This window comes from Olea europaea, chromosome 15, assembly GCF_002742605.1.
Source record: "Olea europaea var. sylvestris chromosome 15, O_europaea_v1, whole genome shotgun sequence".
In the NCBI taxonomy this organism is placed as follows: Eukaryota; Viridiplantae; Streptophyta; class Magnoliopsida; order Lamiales; family Oleaceae; genus Olea; species Olea europaea.
In genome coordinates this window covers 19,954,911-19,973,780 of record NC_036251.1, presented here as the reverse complement: position 1 = coordinate 19,973,780, position 18,870 = coordinate 19,954,911, and positions in this window count along the sequence as shown.

The following is an 18,870-nucleotide window of genomic DNA, read 5'->3' as shown; positions in this document are numbered from 1 at the left end:
CAGCCCGAATGATTTATGTGTCAATTAAAAAAAAATAAAAAAAGGCCTGATAACCCTCTAAAAGATTTACTGTTTCCCTTGTGTAAGCTGCAATGGTGAAAGAGACGAACGCACGTGCACCTGATCTAGAAAATGCCTTAAAAAAATAATGTAAGATTCAATTCTGTTCTTGCCTATTTTTGTAAATTCATTCGTACAAAGTTGTGCAATAACATTTGGAATTTACTACAGTACAGCTTCCTCTTAAAAGTTTCTGTTCTGCATATTTCAGATGATCGTTAACAAAGTAGATGAACATGTATTGCAGCTGTACACAACAACTGAATGCTCTCCAATGCCATAAACCAACCAGATATTGATTTTCTAGACTTTGCTAACAGGAAGTATTACTTGTTCAACTATGCTAGAAGTACCATTTTTTGTACGAGTTGGCTGACAAGAGGACCGACTTGTACAAAAAATTGTACAAATGAAATAATTCTTACTTGTTCTACGCAGATCCCACAAAGACGGGGTCAATGAACCATATAAAGGGATTGGACTACCATGACCACACACTACACTTTCAATGTGTTTTCTCTCCTACTCCTACTTAGTAGTCCGAGCTCTATTATAAATGTGGTGATGTACGACTAAGACAAAGCCTGATAGTGGAAGTGATTCAAGACGTTTGAAGAAGAGCAAGACTTCAGACCTCGAAGTGGTCCAAGAGGAGCTTCACGGGTTTAGAGTACCTTTAAAATCTAAACTCTTGTGATCTTTCTAGATAAGAATCACAATGTTTACATGTAATGTAGTCGGTTCCTGTTAGAGGTGGAGACAAAGTTTGATTTTACTTCTTAGATGATAAAGTTGGAAGCTGATAGAGGTGAAAGCAAAGTTTGACTTTTGTTAATAAACGATAAGGTAGTTGTCAAATTGTTATTTGTTACTAAGAAGAAAATTCAAACAAGTTATGCTACCAAGTCCAGAAAGGAAAGTCTATTGGTTGGTCAAATTCATGTTTGACTTTTCATCTCCTAAAAGGAGAAATGAGAGTTGTATTTGTCAAATGACAAACCGCCTTACAAAATCTATAAATAGGCCTTAGAATGTGTATATTCAATGAAAGTATGCCAAAAACAAATTGAGCACTAAGTAAGTGAGGATTTGAGAAAGGGTTTGGTATTGAGAGGGATAGAGAGTTTGAGATATTTTGTAACTGCTCTTTAAAACTCATCTTATAATCCTGTGTTTCTATTTTATAGTGAAGCAACGTTATTTCATGAGTGAAATCTTTGTCCAAGTTTTGCTATCTTTCTTTATCATGGGCAATCATCCCCAACAGTTCCTAATTGAATAAGAACTAAACTAGGTATGAGATATCCAGGGATTTGAAAAGGGTTTAGAGAGAGTCTAATTAGCCTAAAAGTATATTCTACTGATTGTGTTTTCTTCGCCGAAAGTTAACATCCTGTAACATGAATGAAGTTATCGAAACCCAAATTCAAACAAGTTATGCTACCAAGTCCAGAAAGGAAAGTCTATTGGTTGGTCAAATTCATGTTTGACTTTTCATCTCCTAAAATGAGAAATGCGAGTTGTATTTGTCAAATGATAAACCGCCTTACAAAATCTATAAATAGGCCTTGGAATGTGTATATTCAATGAAAGTATGCCAAAAACAAATTGAGCACTAAGTAAGTGAGGATTTGAGAAAGGGTTTGGTATTGAGAGGGATAGAGAGTTCGAGATATTTTGCAACTGCTCTTTAAAACTCATCTTATAATCCTGTGTTTCTATTTTATAGTGAAGCAACGTTATTTCATGAGTGAAATCTTTGTCCAAGTTTTGCTATCTTTCTTTATCATGGGCAATCATCCCCAACAGTTCCTAATTGAATAAGAACTAAACTAGGTATGAGATATCCAGGGATTTGAAAAGGGTTTAGAGAAAGTCTAATTAGCCTAAAAGTATATTCTACTGATTGTGTTTTCTTCGCCGAAAATTAACATCCTGTAACATGAATGAAGTTATCGAAACCCGTCGTTAGTAAGTCGAAAAATACAAAAAATGTGAATTGGGGAAATAATATTAAGCTTAATCAAGAAGAAGAAACATACCTATAGTCATATCCTAAATGGGAAAGATTTTTTGAAAGAAGCTAGAAAAATGACTTGACAATCCTTCATATCTTGTAAACACAGCAAATCCCAACTAAAAGGCAAAAAGAGAAATAGCACAATCATAAAGAGAACTAATCTTATCTCAACATAAAAATTTCCACAGGAAATCAAATGAATAGAACATTGACCCAAAAAATTTACAAGCAAGACGAAAATTTTCAATTCCGAAATTCTTGGATTACTAAATTCTTAGGCTACTAAGTGTTATTGTAGTTGAGGCTTGTCGAGGTTGATGAATAAACGGTTGTTCAAAACCAAAACATTTACAGGTAGAGGCCTTGTTTATCTTTTCATAAGATATATAGATAATAAACAATGACATGCTTTCAAATACTTTACAGGCAACTTAATATTTTCATGAAATTTATTAAACTATATCAATAATGAAAATTTACACACACGTGGACGTACTCCCACATGTTGTCGTTCATGTATATCGCCATCATAAATCTCTATCAACCTGTTGTGATAAAATCCGCAAGTACATGAAATTGTAGAAAACCAATAAAGTATGAGTAGAGTACCATTTCCACGAGAACTGCGTATTTTATATGAATTCAAATAATCCTAGCTTTAACACAAACAAATACAGATGTTTGCCCTTGATTTTAGGTCAAAAACAAGATTTCAAGATCTGGGACAGTACAATGACGGTTGCAGTTTGCTAAGTGTGACCTGACCACAGCTTATAGACCCAGGAGTTACCCAGCTGCGGACCTCAACTTCTTATGGCGGCCTGACATCAAACGCACATAACATTTGATCCACAACTCTGAATCGAAATCCCTTTTTTTACGTTGAACTCTAAATTCAATTATATTTTCAACGATATGCCATTTTCCCTATGAAAATATTTATACCAGACTGTGTGTAGTAATTTGTGACCTCTTACAAGAATCTCAAATCAGAGAAAGATCAAGTGATGCAATGATTTGTGATATACGACTTTAAGGCCCAAAGCCACCATCTGTTTCACTTCACTTCTTTCGGACTGAAAAACAGAAATTCATTCTGGTCTGAGGCAGAGATGAAGGAACATGGTTTTTGAGTTGTAAAGTGGATCACACCCTCTATTTGGTGTAAATTGATTGGTCTAGAGAATGTGAAGTGAATTGTGCTAGTTATGGAGTAATATGGACCATAGATTAAATCCAATGGTCGGATTTAATCTTGTGGCCAATTATTCTATACTAGTGTTGCCCCTTTCTTGTTGACCATAGTACTATATTTGAATTTCGAATTCAAATGAATTGGCTCTATAATTACAAAACTTCTTCATTCTCTCATTTTTGTACTTGGCATAACATAGAGAAAAAGCATAGAGAGGTAACCAAGTTGGAGCTTTCCTTATCTCTGATGAAATTCTTGGTGGCTTTTGGTGGATCTTTTCTCGATATATCCATTGTCATTCCCATAGACGACGGTGTATGATCCGGTGTATCACAAATCTGGGCTCAACATCATAGGAGACTCCATTGGTGGTGTTGAAAAAGCTTTGGATCGTTTGGTTCGATTTTACACTTTGAGAGTTTACATTTTCTGTATTGTAGTTGTAATAATCTTTTGTATACTACACTTTAAACTCTACATGAGTTAATAGTCAAATGAAGATTTCATTGATCAAAAAGTATTCAACCAAATTTCTGATCCTATTTAGCCTCATTAACTGTCAGAATCTCTACTAACTAATGCTCAAGGCAGCCACGTACATCCCCAGACAGAGTCTATGGCAGCAGCAGTACCTATATGTTGGGTTAAACTAATTCTCCAGGCATCCACATACATCCCCAGCCGCGCAGTCTGTTGCCGTAGCAACACCTTGCTGCAGCTAGGTATGTTAAATGAGGCGAACCAAGCCATTCAGCTCGCCGGACGCCCCTATAAACCTGGGCTCTGCTCGCCCCCTTTGAAATAAGTGAAATAAATACAATAAAATAATATATAGAAAATAAACATATTACAATTCTTCCACAGTAGTTTGCAATTGCGCATCTGCCAACAAGACAGAAGGCCTTGATCTTCTTGAAGCAATTGGCAGATACACAAATGTACTTTCTGTTTAGGTAATGTAAGTGTATTGATAAAGCCATGGGTATTATGTGTTGGAAAAAATGAGTAAATGACTCACTTTTGGAAATATTTTCGATAGGTCCGTTGATCCAATTTGGAAGATCAAAGTTGATCCTTGTTCTCCTCCGTGAGAGTATCGAAACCATATATTTATTTGTCAAAATTGATGAATGAGAAATTGGAGCTCAAAAATAACCATTGGAAGATGATTTATGTGGAAAAATAATATTAGTCCCACATAGAAAAATGAAGAAAGTATTAACCATTTTAAATATGGCTATACCTAGGAAAGGTGTAATCATGTGTAACATAGAGGCTCTCTTTGCGTGCACGCGCAGGGGGTTGTAAATCACGGATCGAAATTGCCTTTGGACCTTGAACTTGTGTGCGAGCGGGACCTGCATACACGAATGTCGGAGCAAAAATTGACCCGTTTGGAGTGTCCACGTTTTGCAATTTTGTTTTCTTCAACTGACTTTTGAGTTTCCAAAAACTGTCAAAACTCCAATAGAAATTGAAGTGGCTCCAATGTTTATTGTCATGGAGTTATTGGACAGATTTATGTTATATTAAATCTCAATTTTTCAGCAATTCAAAAACACGAAAAAATCTTTCTGTCTTGCACCAGAAAATACTCGAGTTCTGTATGATTTACGGTCTGCATTCTGTTTACATCATGGTGGTGATATTGTTCGAATACAAACTTGGTTCGCCTAAATAGTTTCCGTGGTGCTCAGATTCTATGGTTTTTATCATTGTATTTTGGTAAACATATGCTCGGATTAGACCTCAAACACTTATGATGAGAGAGCGAATCTGTTTTAAGGAAACTGTGTTCGCGCAGGCCTCGAGTTGAAATTTTATTTACATATTTGAAATTTATTCTTGCAAGTTATTTATTTATTTAGCGATTTATACGTTTGCAATTTATTAGATTCATTTATTTTGCAGTTTACTTATTTTTATATTTATGTTAGAAATAAAAATAAAAATGAAATATATATATATATATACTGAATCTTCTTGCTAACAGTTAGTAAATGCAATTTGGATATATGTATGTTATATATACGATTTTTCTATTGGAAAAAATTCTGTGTTATTTTAATAAAAATAGTTTGTGCTAATTTTACGCATATACGGTGAGCTTCGTTGCTAAATACAGTGAGCTGCCATATACGATGAGCTGCACTACCATATACAGTGAGTTGTCAAATACGAAAAGTTGTCTGTAACGGTAAGCTGCATATACGGTAAGCTTCCTGTAAATACGGTAATTTGCATATACGGTATGCAATAATCCGATTTTACTAACACCACTATATTCCAACATTATGAACAAGTTTCAGGCCATACGAGATGTTACTGGATATTGATAATGCTGTATATTCCATCATTGAAGTATATTGAAGTAGTTAGCCCCTACTAATGTTTCATCCCGTGTTGGCACATTGCTTTCACACTTTTCAAATGCAATAAAAGTTAATTCTATATAGTTCAAACAGAAGCACAAATTACACAATTCTTTAATTCTTTCTTGTAGCGAGGATTTAGTTTTATTGAATATCAAATTTAAATTATATTTAAGTAACTGAAAGAAATGTTTAGCCCCATATACATTTTGAGACGACGATTGAATACCATAGCTAGAGAAAAAATAATTGGTACACGATGAAACAATATTTTGAATGTATTTTCCATCACGACACATACATGCAGTAACAGAGAATCCTCATTGTAAGAAGGCTAAATAAATATTTAACAAATAGGATATAACATAATTTAATGAGAAAACTAGATTTATATTTCCTAAAAGGCGAAAATATATTTACCAGATTATAAAATAAATTACATATATTCCATTCATCATCAGTAAAACGACGCCATTGCAAAATTGATTAAAAAAAATAGTTATCTTATTTTTATAATAAATCAAAGTTCATATATAATTTAGTTTGAAATCTATGGGGAAAAATTAAATTGAATGCCGTTAAAAATATTTTGGGGAATATGAAAAAAAAATACGGTGTAAGCAGTGTTTATGCCTCCATATTTTCGATTTTGCATTTCCTAATATATCTAAAGTACCTTCTGATACACGAGCACCAGATTGTATCATTGACCATAAATACTTGGCGCAACGTTTATATTAAAACGGCTTACCATAATGAAAAGAAAATATTGGTACTCTTGCAGGTTTAAATAGCATCATGAGCCACGCATCTTGTAAAGATTTATTCGATATTTTATTAATCAAATTAATAACTTGTAAAGAATGTGCAATCAATTATGCAACGTGACAAATAGGTTCATTGTAGCAATGTATTTAACAACAAATAAATATTTTTTCACGAGAATCATATTATCATCAAGATGTAATGCTGCTAAACATTCGTACCAACATAAAAAGTTAAAGGTTAGCAGGAATAACTTTAGCTTTTCTCTCATGTAATCGAACATCGTAGCACAACTAGCCTTTTAGTCGATATTTGAAAACTTGACAAGAAATTGAAAAAAATATATATATTCATTTCGGGAATATGATAATGAGCTAGCCATTATTTAAATTAGGTAAATAACGAAAAAAAAGTTGTAAATCTTTTATCTTCGAAGAAATTGTGAAATCAAGAGAGTGATAGTAGTAGCTAAATTAGGAGACTTAGTTGCATAGTTATATTGCTAAATAGCTGAGAGTTAATTAATAAAGTGTATAAAAAGAAGATAAAGCTGAAAAGGAATGCAAATTGTGAATTTGTGATGAAATTTGATTCCCAAATATTTATTGATCTGAATTTGTTGAAATATAATTTCAATTTACTGCCAGTTTTGCTTTCTCAACGGCAGTTCTGCCATTGAAAACTGCATACATGGGGGATTTTTTTAAAAAGGCCTAGTCAAGCCTTACAAAACTTTTTGAGGCCTTACTCACTCCAAATAAATTTTTAAGGCCTCTTTTATGCTTAAATATCTAAAATATCCTTTTCTATATTGTTGATAAGTCTTAAATGCCCTTTACATAAATAACTATAATATCCTTTCTATAACTTTTTTTAGAAAAAAAATGAACGACGACAAACGACTCTAGTCGATTTAAGCGACTACAATCGTTTATTTCTCAAAACGACTTTAGTCATTTAAAACAACTTTAGTCATTTTATGAGAAAAACGATTGCAATCGTCTAAAACGACAAGAGTCGTTTTTTATTTCATAAAAGCCTCTGATTATGATTTGTATGGTTGTGACCAACTCACGGCAAATAGAAAATCCGTTTAGATGACAATCAAAAACATTTTTTAAAAGAAAAATGACTTCAGTCATTTTAAACGACTGTAATTGTTTTTCATTTATCACTTTCGAATTTGGATGATATCTCACAATTAATTATACGTAATAATTTAACTTATTCAAAATTAATTGTAAGCCACGTAGTTAAAATCAAATACGGTATACTTGAACAATGTGTAGTGGAGCACGATAAACTGTATACAACAAACTTCATCTTCCAATATGTTATTAAATGAAACAGATTGAAATCAAATATGGTTTAAAAGGTTCCTTATTTGATTAGCCTCTCGTCTTTCATTATACATGAACTTATCAAAACCAATTGTAAATCGTATGCTTAAATACTGATATGATATACTTGATCAATGTGTAATGTAGTACAATGATGAGTTTCCCTTCCTATATGTTTTTAAATGAAATAGCTTGAAATCAAGCATATTTTAAAATGTTAGAAGTTTGAAAGACATCTTTTCTTTCATTATAAATGATAGTTTAACTTGTTCAAAATCAATTGAAAGTCATGAAATTAAAAATCGAATATGGTATATTTGAATTGTGTGCAGTGAAACACAATGAATTGTATGAAACAATGTTCACCTTTCTATACTTCTTTTTAAATGAAATAAGTTGAAATCTAACACAATCTGAAAGTTTAGATGTTTAACTGACATATCATCTTTCATTATACATGATGACTTAATTTATCAAAATAAAAATATAAGTCGTATGCATAAAAATCGAATGCGATATATTTGAACAGTTTGTAGTGGGATATAACGATGAAGTTCACCTTCCCATATGTTTTTACACGAAATATGTTAAAATCAAACATGGTTTAAATGGTTAAAATTTTGATTGTCACATTTTTCATTATAACTGATGTTTTAACTTATTGAAACCAATTGTAAAAGTTATACTTAAGATTGAATACGATATACTCGAACTGCGTATAGTTGAACATGATGAGTTGTAATAACAAAGTTCGTCTTCCTATACATTTTGAACGAAATAAGTTGAAATCAAATACATTCTAAAAGGTTAGAAGTTCAATTGGCTCTTTCATCATACATGATAGTTTAACTTATCGAAATCAATTGAAAGTCGTATACTTAAAAATTGAATGCGGTGTACTAGAGCACAATCCCTAATTTGTGTTTTATCATAATTCTTACCTAATTTCTGTTTTATGAATGTTGGACATTTTTTTTCATGCTCTTTTATTTCATATAACAAATGATGAATGAAAAACGATCCATGTCATTTAAACGACTGCAGTCGTTTTCTCTTAAAGCGACTATAATCATTTAAAATGATTGGAGGCGTTTTCAGTTGTAACAAGAAAACAACTGAAGTAGTTTAAAATAACTGGAGTCGGTTTACAGATTTATATTTCTTTTTTCATCATATACTAGTTTTTCTATACAATTTTTAAAATGAAATAATTGAAAGTCGCATGATTTGAAACTAATTACGATATACTTGAACATTATTAGTAGAGCACGATGAATTGTGTACAACAAAATTCGTCTTCCTATATATTTTAAAACAAAATAGGTTGAAATCAAACATGGTCTATAAGGTTATGTGTATGATTGAATCTCGTATTCATTATACATGATGATTTAATTTATCAAAATTAATAGTAAGCCATATACTTGAAAATCAAATACATTATATATTTGAGCAATATGTAAAAAGTACAATGAATTGTACATAATGAAGTTTGTCTTCCGATACATTTTTTAAATGAAATATGTTGGAGAAATGGATACCAAATTAAACAATTTTATCGGAAAATGACTACAAGTATTTCTAACACTTTGAGTTATTGTTTGAAAGGATTGGAAACAACTAAGAGTCGTTTAAAAAGATTCCAACCTTTTTCCTAAAATGAATGCTATCATTTAAACGACTCCAATCATTTCATAAACAACTATGGTCATTTTTTACTAAACAATTGGAGTTGTTTAAACGACTTGAGTCACTATAAACAACCATGGTCCTTTTTTATGAAACGACTGGAGTCGTTTTAAACCACTGAAATCGTTTTCCTAAAACACCTAGAGTAAACAACCAACATTTTTTAAAAATTCGACATATCTCTCTTGTAATATGAACTAAATCAACTTGAAAAAAAAAACTATTATTCACAACACAATAAAACCCAACACTCAACATACACGATAAATAGATGCAATTACATGTAGAAGCAATGTACATGTAGCATGACCCAATATCGACAACCATATTTTCCCTCAATCTATTCATATAGAAGCAATTAAACTTTTTCTATTGGACAATCGATGCTCAAGAATTCTTTATATTTTACTATGTACATACCACGATCACCGCTGAAAAAAAAATAATGGTAAACAATGTGAAATAACCAATGGAATATGAATAAGTGAAAAATATACATATGTACATTTCTACCATTTCCTTCCAAATGACAAGATTATTTATAGTGTACTTTCTATAAGGAAAGATGGCAAGCTATATAACATGAAATTTCAACACTCTTCAAAGATTAATCTCTTGCAAACCATGACATACAATTAGCAACCAATAATCAAAAAAGAAATAACAAAAATGGGTACATGTAGCCACATATATAGCATGGCCACGGTCTTTAATTGAAAAGAGACATGTTTGATAGATAAAGGTCAAGTTGATAGCAAGACAAGATTAGAAGATGAATTCAAATTCTTATGCAACTCGGGAAGATGAGATCGAAACTTTAAAACTATTTATTCTAGGATTTTACCAAATTAATGGCCTATTTATTCAAGGATTTTACCACATTAATGAATTTACAACTTCCAAGTAATGACATTTCAAACAGGCCATAAATTATTAATAATAGACGTCATAACTACTAAGGCATATGCATGGAAAACCTTAGATACTGAAATTTAAGCTCATAAATTGAGACATGGATGGAATGGTGAAAGGAATGAGAGATTCAACTAAAAGATTTGTTCATGCATACCTTTAGTGGAGGAAATTTAAATGATAGTAAGTTAACCATCATCCTTTTAGAAACACGGGAACATTTATAGTGTTGCAACATGGAAGAGTGACAAGCAACTGAAAAGGTGTAAATTAATATAACAAAGAACAACTACCAAAATCCAACTGCTACTTAAACCATAAAAGATTCCTTGAATGAAACCAAGGCCAAGCTTTTGCAACGCTTAATTCCAAACTTTTATTTTAAATCAATAATCAGAACATAGAACTCACATCATTCGAGCTAAAATTGAAAGTTCAAAACAGATCTTAAGCTAAATAAAATAAAATAAAATAAAATTGAATATGTGAACATGAACACCATTTGCAGCCAGAAAAATATCTGAATGGCAGGCATGATATTAGAGATATTTAGGAGAACATGTGAACATCATTTGAATGTACCTTGTGAACTACCTCTAGCAAGAGCAATAAAACAAGTAGTCATTTACAGAAAGCTACAAATACAAAAACAGTACTAATTTAAAAAAATTTCAGCAGAATGAGAAGACAAACAAAAATATGTCAACAGATGCTGAATGACCCAACCAAGCACAAAGAGACAGAGAAAAGGAAGAGAATTTGAAGAAAAATTTTAACATAGGCCAATGCATCCACGAATTCAACAAATCAAGCCATAAAATTGTAAATTATTGATAATTCAATTTACCAAAATATAAATGATTCGGACACATAGAAATCAACACGTCAAAATGGTAACAAATAAAAAATGCTCGAAGAACAAATGATTTGATGTGATCCAAGAGCCGAGCTAGACGAAGGTGAGTGCAGGATAAGACCTATTGATAATCGAAGGCAGACTGATGATGCAATTCAGGGCAAAGCAAGTGAAACAAGCGATGAGATTGCTCATTTAAGAAACCATTGATGGGACGATGTTCGGGACTCATGTTCGGGTTGAAAGCCAAAGTGAAATGGATCAACGCGTTACAAGCGGCCGAAGAAGAGGTTGAACAGCAAAATCATGCGATCGCACCCCTTTAATGGCTTGCGGTTGCACAGCCATAGTCAGGGAATTCGCTGAGGATTTCTGGGTCTACCATGCGACTGCGTAGAAAACAACCATGCGGCCGCATGGTTATAAAATTTGACGCGTTTTTAATTTTTTTGCGAATTTTCTTATTTTGGTAGAATTTGATATCAATTAGATTTCTTTTCATATTTTGATGATTTTGCACGATTTTAGCTAGGTTTTTTAGCTTTAGTATAAATATTCTCTCCATTACACTGTGTAAAGACTTTTGGCAATTATTATTGAATTCAAGAAAGGCTTTTGCTTTCTTCCAATTTGTTCTTCTTTGAACAATAATTTAGAACTTATCAAGGATAATTCCTTGTGGCATTTAATATCGGATCGTAGGTTCTTCAATTTGTAATCAAGGGTTCCATTGCATTATCGTTATCTTTGGATTCTTTGTTTCATCTTGTTGGGTTCATTCCAAATTGGTTATCAATTGGCATTCTTGGGTTCCACATCAATCTAGTTGTGGGTTTCATAGTCTGAGTTGCTACGGGATTCGCATCAATTGGTATCAGAGTTTGGCTCCAATTTAATCAGGTTCTATCTTTAATTTTCTTGTTAGGTCGTAGTTTTCTTTGATTTCCAATTTCCTTCCTTACTCTTGAGTCGTTCTTCAATTCATTCATTCAATCAATATTTTTCATTGGTAGTATAATCTCTTGCGTTAGTTAAAAAAAAAGGTTACCGTACATCCGGATATAAAAAAAAAGTTACTGTTCACGTAATTTTTTTATTTGTTTGATCTGTTACCAACAAGTTCATATTCAAATTCCTAAATTCCAAAGTTCTCTTTCAATTCTTCAATTTCGTCAATTGTTCTGTTGAAATTTTATTGAGTCCATTCAAATTTCATTCCATCTGTTTTCAATCCCTTGCAAATTATTCTCTTGACTTATGTTTCGGGTTGAATCCACAAGTTTTAATCCGGTGAGTTCATTATTGTTCTTGGGAGCACTTGGTGGAAGCATTGAGTGATAAAAGGCAGAATGGTGAGCTTATTAGAGGGTAAAAGCCAATTTTGTGATTCCGAGTGAAATTTGGTGAGGCAAAAATTGAGAAAATGTCTGAACAAAAAGGTTCCAACTCAAGTCGACACGGCTTTCACAACAGCGCATCGGAAGATTTGATACAGTGGTTTGAACTTGCTTTTGGGGTTGTTAGAGATAGGCTGGATCAATAGGATGTTTGGAGGGCTAAGTAGGAAGCTTGGATGGCTAAGTAGGAAGCTTGGATGGTGAGGATGGATACATCGGTGGCTAATCTTAGTGGGAAGTCGCAGGCGGACGTATCTAATGCCAAGAGGCTAGGTAGGCGGAAGCATAGGATAGAACGGGAAGCATCTGATCTGGGTAGTGAATGGGATGATGAGGAGTATGGAGAAGTGTGGATGGGACGAATGAGAAATAGAGGTGGTAGACCTGAACGACGGGTTAGGAATAATCAGAGAGATGAGGCGAATGGGAACATGGGTAATATCAAAATGTCCATTCCACAATTTAAGGAGAAAAGTGACCCAGAGGCGTACTTGGAGTGGGAAAGGAAGGTAGAATTAATTTTTGAGTGCTATAATTATTCGGAGGAGAAGAAGGTAAAGTTAGCGGTCTTAGAGTTCATTGATTATGCAATAACCTAGTGGGATCAAGTGGTTACTGCACAGCGACGATGTGGGAAAGACCAATTAGTACTTGGGAGGATTTGAAGGCATTGATGGGGAAGCGGTTCGTTCCTAACCACTACTATAGGGAGATCCATCGGAAGTTACAGAGCTTGTATAAAGGGTCGAGAGGACTATCACAAGGAAATAGAAATACTTATGATTAGGGAAAATGTGGTGAAGGATCGAGAAGCTACCATAGCACGGTTCTTAAACGGTTTAAATTGGAAAATTGCTAATGTAGTGGAATTGCAGCATTATGTGGAGCTGGATGACATGTTGCATGTAGCCATGAAGGTGGAGAAACAACTGAAGAGGAAGGAGATTGCGAGGCAGCCGGTGAATACTTTGTCTTCTTACCCAAATTGGAAGTCGAAGTGGGATGGTAATAATAAGGGAAGTGAAGTAGTAACCAAAGGAAGAAGTGAGTGGCAGAAGGGGAAAGAAGAAAGTGCTAGTAGGACAGCGCCAAAATCGAAGCCACAACCATCACGAAGCCGGGACATCAAGTGTTTGGGGTCGGGACACATTGCATCTCAGTGTCCTAACAAATGAACCATAGTGTTGCGGGACAATGGAGAGATGGTAAGTAAGAGCAAAAGAGAGTATGATGACATGCCGGCGTTGGAGGATATTAGTGGTGAAGATGAGACGAATTTGCCGTTGGGGAGCTGCAGGTCTCGAGGCGAGCACTTAACACTCAACGTCCACGATCAGGTATATAGCTTGATTATTGATGGTGGGAGAATATATTCCACACTCGATGCCACGTCCACGATCAGGTATATAGCTTGATTATTGATGGTGGGAGTTGCACAAATGTGGCTAACACAACTTTAGTTGAGAAATTGGGTTTAGCATTATTGAGACACCCTAGGCCTTAGAAATTGCAGTGCTTGAATGAGAGTGGGGAATTTAGGGTAAATAAATGAGTGTTAATTAATTTCTCAATTGGGAGATATAGTGACAATGTTGTATGTGATGCGGTACCTATGCAAGCGGGGTCATATTCTATTGGGGAGACCCTAGCAATTTGATAGGGAGGTTACACATTATGGGTATAGGAACCAGTATAGTTTTGTCAAGGATGGGAGGTCCATTACTCTTGCGCCATTAACATTAGCTCACGTGTATGAAGACCAAATAAAACTGAGAAATGAGGAAGAAAGGCGACGAGAGAATCTACAAAAAGGAGAGAAGATAGTGAGCCTGTGAGTAAGAGAGAAATAACGAGGTGGTCGAGAAAGGGGAAAAGAGAGAGAGGTCACATGAGAGTAGAGAAAAAGTGCCAGTTGAGCAAAGAGAAAAAGAGTCAGTTGAGTGAAGAGAAAGAGTCAACTAAATGGAGAGAAAAGCCAAAAGTGAACTTCTTTGCGAGGGGGAGTGAATTAAAAAAAGCTTTGAGTGATAAGAGACAAGTGTTGTTGTTAGTGTACAAGGAGTCTCTCTTCTACCTTGAGGAGTCTAAAACCTTCCTCCCTAGCGTGGTTAAGTCTTTGTTATAGGATTTCGAAGATTTATTTCTTGAGGAGGTGCCAAGTGGATTGCCACCAGTTTGAAGGATCGAGCACTAAATCGACATCATACCCGAAGTTATCATTCCAAATCGATCAGCTTACCGAAGCAATCCCGAAGAGACGAAGGAGCTTCAGAGGCAAGTAGAGAAGTTGATGAACAAAGGTTACGTGAGGGAGAGCATGAGCCCGTGTGCGGTGCTTGTTCTGTTGGTGCTAAAGAAGGATAAGACTGGGCGAATGTGCGTGGATTGCAGAGCTATCAACAATATTACGGTAAAGTATCGTTACCCTATACCTAGGCTAGATGATATGCTTGATGAATTGCACGGTGCTTGAGTTTTTAATAAATTGATCTTAAGAGCGGGTACCATCAAATTCACATGCGGGAGGATGATGAATGAAAAATGACATTTAAAACTAAATATGGGTTATACGAGTGGCTGGTTATGCCGTTTGGTCTCACAAATGCACCGAGCACATTTATGTGTTTAATGAATCATGTTTTACGTGCTTTCATAGGAGAATTTGTTGTAGTTTACTTTGATGACATTTTAATCTATAGTAAAGACCTAGGTGAGCATTTAGAACATTTAAAGCGCGTGCTTGTTATATTAAGAAAGGAACAACTGTATGCTAATTTTAAAAAGTGCACGTTTTGCATGGATAGAGTTGTTTCCCCAGGATTCGTTGTTAGTGCTAATGGGATAGAAGTGGATGAGGAAAAGATTAAAACTATTAAAGAATGGTCAACACCTAAAAGTATAACTGAGATTAGGAGCTTCCAAGGTCTGGCTAGTTTTTATAGACGGTTTGTGAGAGACTTTAGCACAATCACGACACCATTAACTGAAATCGTTAAGAAAAGTGTAGGTTTTCACTGGAGGAAATACAAGAACATGCATTTAACACCATTAAGGATAAATTGTGTAAAGCACCTATTTTGACATTACCTAAATTTGATAAAACAATCGAGATTGAGTGTGATGCATCAGGGATAGGTATTTGAACAGTGTTAATGCAGGAAAGGAGACTTATTGATTGCCCACTTTAGCGAGAAGTTGAGTGGAACTGCACTGAACTACCTAACGTATCACAAGGAGCTGTATTCTTTTGTTCGAGCATTGGAGACTTGACAGTATTACTTGTGGCCTAAGGAATTTGTGATACACATCAATCATGAGTCCTTAAAGCACTTACAGGGTCAAGGTAAGTTGAACAAGCGACATGCGAGGTGGATAGAGTTCATAGAGACGTTTCCATACATCATCAGATATAAGCAAGGTAATGAAAATATAGATGCAGGTGCATTGTCACGAAGATACGTGCTTCTTAACTCTTTAAGTGCGAAATTACTTGGTTTTGAGCATATTAAGAGCATGTATGAAAATGATAATGATTTCTCAAACATTTATAATTCATGTGCTAAAATGGCTGTTGATAAATTTTATAGACATGAAGGATATTTGTTTAGGGAAGATAAGTTGTGCATTTCAAATTGTTCAATACGTGAATTATTGATAAGGGAAGCACATAGTGGGGGTCTAATGGGTCATTTTAGGATTCAAAAGACTTTAGACACGTTATGGGAACACTTTTATTGGCCTAAAATACGTAATAACGTAGAACATATTTGTGAAAAGTGCATAACTTGTAAATAGACTAAATCAAAAGTCTTACCCCATAGCTTGTATACACCTTTATTTGTGCCTAGTGAACCTTGGATGGATATTTCTATAGATTTTGTGTTGGGGTTACCTAGGACAAAGAAAGGTCGGGATTCTATCTTTGTAGTGGTTGATAGGTTTAATAAAATGGCACACTTTATACCATGTCACAAAATCGATGATGCCACTAACATTGCTGATTTATTCTTTAGGGAGATAATAAGTTTGCATGGAGTCCCTAAGAGTATTGTGTCGGACCGAGATGTTAAATTTTTGAGTCATTTCTGGCGTGTTTTGTGGAATAAGTTAAGAACTAAAATTTTATTTTCTACAACTTGTCACCCACAAACGGATGGTCAAACTGAAGGAATAAATAAGACCATGACTTAATTGTTTCGTACAACGATTAATAAGAACTTAAGAAATTGGGAAGATTGCTTGTCATTTATTGAGTTTGCTTATAATCGTGCTGTACATTTGAATACTTCTTATTCACCATTTGAAATTGTGTGTGGATTTAATCCATTAACTCCATTGGATTTATTTCCTTTGCCTGTGAATGAATGAGGTAGCATAGATGGTAAGAGGAAAGCTGAGATGGTGAAGGCACTTCATGAGAAGGTCCGTACGCAAATTGAAGAGAAGAGCAACTTATCGCATCAAAGGCAAACAAAGGGCAGAAGCGTGTGACATTTGAATTCGGAGATTGGGTGTGGATGCATTTCAGGAAGGAACGTTTTTCGAAGCAGCAAAAAGTCCAAATTGCAACCGCGGGGAGATGGTCCTTTCCAAATCAATGAGAAGATCAACGATAATGCCTACAAAGTGGACTTGTCAGGTGGGTATAATGTATCGGCTATATTTAACGTTGCTGATCTTTCCCTTTTCGATGCAGGTGTAGATTCGAGGATGAAGGAGGGGATGATGTGATTCAAGAGCCGAGCCAGACGAAGGCAAGTATGGGACGAGACTTGTTGATAATCGAAGAAGTCCAAATTGCAACCGCGGGGAGATGGTCCTTTCCAAATCAATGAGAAGATCAACGATAATGCCTACAAAGTGGACTTGTCAGGTGGGTATAATGTATCGGCTATATTTAACGTTGCTGATCTTTCCCTTTTCGATGCAGGTGTAGATTCGAGGATGAAGGAGGGGATGATGTGATTGAAGAGCCGAGCCAGACGAAGGCAAGTATGGGACGAGACCTGTTGATAATCGAAGGCGGACATATGACGCGATCGAGGGTAAAGCAGGTAAAACAAGAGATGGGATTGCTTGTTCAAGAAACCATTGATGGGACGATGTTTGGGACTCAAAGTGGGACAAGTTTCGTGCTTGAGTCGAAAGTCGAAGTGAAATGGATCAACGCGTTACAAGCGGTCGAAGAAGAGGTTGAACCACAAAACCATGCGGCTGCACCCTTTTAATGGCTTGCGATCACACAGCCATAGTGAGGGAATTTGCTAGAGATTTCTATGCCTACCATGCAACCGCATGGTTATAAAATTTGACGCGTTTTTAATTTTTTCGTGAATTTTTTTATTTTGTTAGAATTTAATATCAATTAGACTTCTTTCCATATTTTGACGATTTTAGCTAGGTTTTTTTTAGCTTTAGTATAAATACTCTCTCCATTACATTGTGTAAAGACTTTTGACAATTATTATTGAATTCAAGAGAGGCTTTTGCTTTCTTCCAATTTGTTCTTCTTTGAACAATACTTTAGAACTTATCAAGGATAATTCCTTGTGGCGTTTAAAACCGGATCGTTGGTTCTTCAATTTGTAAGCAAGGGGTCCATTGTATCACCATTATCTTCGGGTTCTTTGTTTCATCTTGTTGGGTTCATTCCAAACTAGTTATCAATTGACGTTCTTGGGTTTCGTAGTCTAAGTTACTACGGGGTTCGCATCATGATTCAAATTATTCAAGGAACAAAAATAATACTAAGCAGACCTAATAGTTTATGAAACAAATGATTCGAATTTACCTAAATAAATGTGAATTTTTTCTTAATCCTTCCTCACGCAGTGAACAATGGTGGCCAATGAAATTAGATAGGTACATTTGAAGTTTACAAATGCTCGTTCAATTTTTGAATGGTTGAAGTTCGTTGATGCTTCTTTACCGTTGATGCTTTTTCTTCGCTGTAGCTTCTTCTTCGTCTTCTTTGGGAGTTGTTAGGTCTTCATGAGATTTTCAAATGAGTTCTCTTATTTAGGGTTGAAGGATAAAAGGGGAAAATAGAAAATCAAAACTTTATTAATATTTTTTTAGTACAAAAAACTGGTGAAAGGCCAAAAAAACTTTGAATTAGGTCAAACGGCTAGTTAGTACTATTCTCACCTGTATACATGACCTTTCAGCATGGATACCACCTTTGACCTATATGAGCCTAATCAGCTTGCCTAGGCCCTTTCGCGAGCCAAGAACGAGTTTGCTTCGTGAACCGATGTGGGCTTG